Source organism: Cupressus sempervirens, chromosome 2 (assembly GCF_028749045.1).
Source record: "Cupressus sempervirens isolate cs-2001-9-10 chromosome 2, ASM2874904v1, whole genome shotgun sequence".
Taxonomy (NCBI): domain Eukaryota; kingdom Viridiplantae; phylum Streptophyta; class Pinopsida; order Cupressales; family Cupressaceae; genus Cupressus; species Cupressus sempervirens.
The window spans coordinates 386,970,663-386,977,580 of NC_143119.1; positions in this window are offsets into that span (position 1 = coordinate 386,970,663).

Genomic DNA, 6,918 nt, shown 5'->3' on the forward strand with positions numbered 1-6,918 from the left:
TCTTAAGGTTGAAAATGAGGATAAAAATTTGATTATTGAAATATTTTTTGATGACATAATTTTGGTGGAAATGAAGTAATGAGAAGATTGGTTGTAGATGAAATGACAAAGGAATTTGATATTTCTATGATAAGTGAACTTAAATTATTTATAGGTCTTCAAGTACAACATATATATAGAAGTATTTACATATGTCAAACAAAGTATATCAAGGAGATATTGCAAACATTTCGAATAGAAGATTCAAAACCAGTTAGCACACCTATGATAATAGGTTGTGAATAATCTAATGAGGATGATTAAAAAGAGGTAAATAGAACCCTATATAGATGAATTTTAGATAGGTTGTAGCATGTTGCTCATATTAGATTGGATGTTTCTCATGCAGTTGGCATAGTTGTTGGATTTTTATCAAATCCAAAAGAGTCTCATATGATAGAAGTGAAAAGGATATTCAAATATCTTAAAGGAATAGAAGACAATGGTTTATGGTATGGAAAACAAGGAGACATTATTTTAAATGTATTTACAAATGTAGATTGGGATGGTAATGTTGATGAGAGGAAAAGTACTAATGGAAGAGCTTTCTTTCTTGGAGAAAGATTAGTGTCATGGATGAGAAAAAAATGTATTTCACAAGCTACTGCAGACATAGAATACGTTGTTGCATCTATAAATTATCAATACATAATTTTGACTAATAAAATTATTGAAGGTATCCATGAGAAGGCCCTAATAGAACCAGAAGTGATACATTGTGACAAAACAAGTTCTATAAATATTTCAAATATTTCTATGATGCATTTAGAGACAAAACATATTGCTATATAGTATCATTCTCTAAGAGAAAAAGTGTAGGATAAAGAGGTCAAATTTGAGTATAGTTCTACAAAGGATAAAGTTGTAGAAATGTTTACCAAATCACTACCAAAGGAGAGATTTTAATATCTCATAAGTATATTAGGGGTCAATCCCCTATCTGCTATCGACTAGAGGAAATATGAAAATTGCATCAGTTCATATGTCTTAATTAGAATATCATATGCATGAATTGATGTGTGGGTAAACAACTCCAGTGAGGGAGAAGTCTTAACATATTCAGGAGAAAGGTCAAGTATGAACAAGTCAAGCATAATCAAAAGAAATTGTTGCAAGAGGAAAGCATACAAGAATACATAACTTGTTATCTTTGGCATTGTTGTTAAAGGGGCAGAAGTATCCATAGATAGTTTGAAAAAACCATAGACAAGCATAAGGGAGAGAATGACTTAAAGGGGGAATGTATTGGGGAGAAGAGTGATGTGAAAGGGGAGATGTTACCCAAAGGGGGAGAAGAGTACTAAAGGATAAAATTAGTATGAGAAGAAAAAGTATATATAGTGATGAAGAGCACAAAAGGGAGTAGTATGTTGGTTAAGAAAAACATTACTACAAAGATCACATATAAAGATGCTACACAAGAAGATGAAGAAGATAGGGTATTGATCAAGGAGAATTTTATGCAAAAGGATAAGAGGAAAAATGTTTCCATTTTTGTCTATAGTGATGAATGATCACAAGTGTGTTGTCATAAATACCAAAGGGGGATATTATTGGCATAACCTATTAATGGTGATGTTTGTTGGCATAACTATTGAAGAAATATAATTAGGATATTTTTAATTATGTTTGATGTTGAGTTGGTGAAGATTGAAACAAGATTTGATGATAGGTAAATCATTTATGTGTATACCAATAATTTGGAATACTTATATAAACCCTTATATTCAAAAGTTTCAATGAATTTGACTCCCCAAATGGAGGCTTAAAGCTTCCTAGGACCATACCGTGCAAAGATCCAACATTGATGAAAATGACTCTTGGGTAGAGTAAACAAGACCCTGTAAGGAACACTATGAAATGGAATATTAAAATAGATATCATGCAATGAGTGTACAAGAATACAGAGATCTCCATGGGTTCATACATGTTAAGAAAATAGTAAAACTAAGCAAGATAAGCAAAGACAATCTAACATGGATCAAAGATTACTAATCCATACTAATTGAAACAAGATTTTCTGAGCTAGATGCAAGAAAGAAAGAGAAATATAACACTAAATAATAATGAAAAATCTCTCAAAATGTGCTTAATGAATTAAATGGGAAAGTAGAAAAGTGAGCCTAGCACAAATCAAGATCCAAGATTCCTTGAAATGGGGATAGGGCTTCCTTTTTAAAAACCTGGAAATGAGTGGGTGGTCAAATTTAAGAGGAAAAGTAATGGAAGAATATGGTTAAGAGGCAAAAGGAAAGGCTAAGATAAAGATGGAAAACCAATGAGTGGTTAGGATTAAGAGACAAAAAATTTCAAAAGTCAAAGATTCCATTCTCATTGGAAAGTGCACTTAAGTGGTGGGATTTCCTTTTTTATCTATTTTAGAAAAAGGTGATTGCCATGTGCACGTAGGATAAAGGGGATTTATTATATAATTGAAAAGCCACACATTTGCTTAAATAAATAAACTTAGGATAAGGTGATAAAATTTTAGGATATAATCAAATAAATGATTATGTGATGACTTGATAAAAGATTATTGATTAATTAATTGTTCAAAATTGAATTACACATAACAACGGTCTAGCATTTTAATTTAATATTAATTAGTTAGAAAGAGGCTTATAGTTTACTAGACCAAAAATGAATGATTATAACTTTCCCATTTTGAGTCATTGTCTAGGCAACATGATTTTGTTGATATCATATAATTGTTTTGAAATAATGACATGTTCCTAAAGAGACTGACTCTGAACTTGATCAAATAAATAATAATGAGATTAATAGAAATTTTTTCTAAAGTTAATTGAATTAAACACAACTAGCCTAATTTTGAACTTGATTGAACACAAATAAAAAATTCTTGATAGCACTAGTTTCAAACTTGATTTAACTAGAATCGATGACAAGGTTCCTGAATGCACAACTTGGTGTGGAGCAATGAAATTGTTAGAGTAATAAAGTATTTTCTTATTAATTAAATCATATTGATTTAATTATTAAGTCACTTATTATCTCTAGTTTACTTAAGCTAAACTTTGGGCATATAATAAATAATTCTTTTATTAATTAGTATCATGCAACCTAGGTTAGTTAATTGTTAGGATTTTGATCTCCTTTTTATAAGGATTGATCTCTTTGTAATTCATTAATTCACTTTTGATTATAGAAATCTTTTTCTTCTCATCAATAATATCTTATTTGTGGATCTAGGAATTCCAGCCTCCATAGCTTTTGCCTCTCTATTTCTATAACAAGTGTTTGCATGCAAGTGATTCTTGGGAGCTATGGGGTTGATCTTTCATCAACATCAATATGGTATTAGAGCTCCATATCTTTATACCCCTATTCTGTCTATGACAATTTAAGCTTGGCTTTCAGATCTATGTCTTTTTTTTTAAAGGGTTTCAGTTTTTTGAGCTTTTTTGTACTAAATCTGGGGGATCACCTTTCTCGATGCACTTTGAGCCCAAAAAAACCTCACCATTCAACTCAGAGCACCCAAAAACCCTTATTTTCATATAGAATTTGTCCAATTTGAACATAGTTGGAATCTAAGGCAAAAATGTATTGCTCTGAGATTGGGGATGTATCTCGAGGTAGTGATTTTGCAATTTTTAGCATAGAGATCGAGATTTTTGGCACAAAAATTGATATATTTTGGCACAAAATTTGAGACATTTTTGTATGAAAATCAAGATTTCTAGGCACAAAAATTGAGATTTTTGGACCAAATCAAGATTTTTACATGAAATGTGAATTTTGGTTCCCAAATCAAGATTTTTGGCACACATCCTAAGATTTTTTGGTACAAAATTCAAGATTTTTGGCATACAAATCGAGGTGCATTTGCATGAAAATTAATGTCATTTGTCAGGAATCCTAAGGTAATATCTAGTATTGTTGTCAAGCTTCCCTGCATTCTGGCACAGATTCTGAGGCAATTCTTTTTTTTTCCCTTCCAGTACTTTTTTGACCTACATGTGGTTTTTATATCGTAACTTGCTCATTCAGACTTCATTTTTTACTGAGCCAATTCCAGTAGTGCAGGTATTTTCAGTTTTGGTGTTTTTTTATGGTTGTTTTGGCTTGCAAAGTAAGGAGTACTATTTTTCACTCTGAGAGACATATCTTGAGGCATTACATTTTCCAGATTCTGCTCCAGGCACATCCCATTCTTTTTTCTTTTTTTTTTGCATTTCGGTGGATATCTTAGTTGTTTTAGGTATGGAGATCAATTTTGTTTCTTAAGATGATTTTTCATGGGTTTTAATGTCTCTTTTATCATCCTTATATCTCTTTTTATCTTTATTGACATCCTTTTGTAGTATTTTTGCAAATGCACTGAGATAAAGTGCCACTCTATTGCATTTCGAGATCTTGCACATCTTTGTGTTTTCTTGTACTCGCACTAAATTAAAAAGTTCCTTGAGGGGTTTCATGTTGGCCATATTTGAAATCTTCCTTTTTCAAGTGAGTGTTCCTTCCATGACATTAGCCTCATGATGTGTCGATGACATGTGCAATTATAGGTATTTTGACCTCTTTTGCACTCTTGATGTTCCTAGTTCTTCTTTATACAGGAGATAGTTGTATTCAATTGTAGTTTTCAAGTCTTACCTCTTAGCATTATAGGGTGTTTATTTTGGTTCTATTTCTTTCTTTCTTTAATGGAGTGAGCTATATATTCAGTATTTGATCCTATGTACTAGGCAATTGCAATGGTTGGATACCTATGCATTTTGGTATAATGGATCATTTACCATATAGACATTCTTTCATTCCTATTTTTGGAGGCCATGAAGATACCTTCCATCTTTGATTGATCAATTCTTTAGACTTAGTCTTCTCTACCTAGTCATGTTCTATATAGTGGAGGTTCTTTAGATCAATAGTTTGAAAGTGTTCGTAGCTACATGCTTTAGTGGTGTTCTTCACAATCATCTTTTGTTCCTATCTTCTAGGACATTCCCTAGTTTGGAGGCTTCTTTAGTCCTTCACTAGTTCTTTCAACATTCTTTCCATCTCTTTTTTGGGGTAGGGTTTTTCCCATGTGGTTTTCTCTATTTCTCCTCTTTTTAGAGATTTTTTTTGTGCTTGGGTACCTCATTAGGCCTTATTGTTGGGACCCAATTCTCCTTTCAGTAGTAGTTTAAGTTTTTAGCTACTCCCTAAGTTTATCTTAAGGGGGGGGTGTTAGAGTAATAAAGTATTTTCTTATTAATTAAATCATATCGATTTAATTATTAAGTCACTTATTAGCTTAGGTGCTTGTATGTGGGTGATTCTTGGGAGATTTGGGGTTGATCTTTCATCAACTTCAACAAAAACTGACATTTAGACTGATCAAACAATATCATAGTATGATGTGATGAGAACTAATATGCCCCTTATCAAATTAAGCATATGCCTCGAGAACTTTGATGGAGGCAATGAAATCACTTATGTAGGAGATTTAATAATCTCAACTTGATGTGAAGTGATGAAGCTATTATGCCCCTAGATATGATATCTTGATTGATTTGTATATTTAAAGATCAATGATAGAATATTCCTAACCCCTCAGGATCGAAATCAAAATGATATTGAGGAGATGTAGAAATGAGATAGATTTGATCAGTTTAATGCTAAGTAAGGTTGAAAATGACTGATAATTGATTAAAGAATATTTGAAGAGCATTTGGACCAAGTTTGACAACCTAGTGATGAAACATTGAGCTAGTTGACCAAGTTTGACCAATTTGATGAAGGTGGACCAAAAATGTGTAGAACTGATATCAGGTCAAATTGAATAATTTTGAAGAAATTTGAATGGTAATCTTGGATTTCAATTTCATCTTGAAAATGGATTGATGGGGTGAAAATTAACTCTTGGATGATTAGATGATGAGATGATGATTTTGATAATTAACTCTTTTTATCTTAGAGGACAAAGGAGATTGAACTTGAAGATTTGAAAAAAAAATTGATTAAATATGAGGACAAATGATGGAAGTAGATGAAAAGATGATGAAGAGATAATTGCAGTTGATTGCTAAGAGATGATGATGACCAGTTTTGTCTAACTTTGATCAAATGGAGATGCTCTCCTACTTTCATGTAGAATGAAAAAGACCAAAATGCAATCCTAGAATGGAAAAGTTCAAGTGCAAAGTGTATAAGTCTTATTTCTCCTTTATGATATCATCATCAAGCCTAATTTAAAGGACGTGGTGAGATCATACAACCGTCACTAGTGTTGGTGCCAACAATAGGGTGTAAATATGATCATTATTGGATAAAATATTGGAAACTAACATGTGCATCAAAGGCACAGATGCTAAGATGAATTAGGCTAAGTTTTCTATTAATATTAAAAGATTACACCAACATTAAGGGATAAGCGCCAAGATAACCATAAGTATGGTCTTGTGTAAACAAGAATAATGAAGGTAGTCAAGGATTTAGTTCAAATTCACCTAAATGTTTGAATCTATTAAGTTGAGGTATCTGCAACATTTCAATCATGATGAAGACCCTTATCATAGACACTTGATCATCGATCTTAATAGCTCTTAGAATGTACACTTGCAAGAAGTAGTCAAAAAAGTTTCCTCATGCCCCCATATTGGAAATGTAGTATAGACTAGGTGACTAGGGGGGCGAATCGAGAACCAATACAACTTTTACCTTTAATTCATCACTATATAATTTAATCTAATTGCATGTATGAAAGAATGAAAGAAGTAGAATATTCATAACACTTTGACACAATATTTGGTAACCTAGAAAAATTTCAAATAGAAAGTAAAATTGTGGTGGGGATGACACCCACAAGCTTTAGTGTTGCATTATAAAGTCAGCCTATTAAAGCTTATAATTGATCACTTCTAGTGATCTACC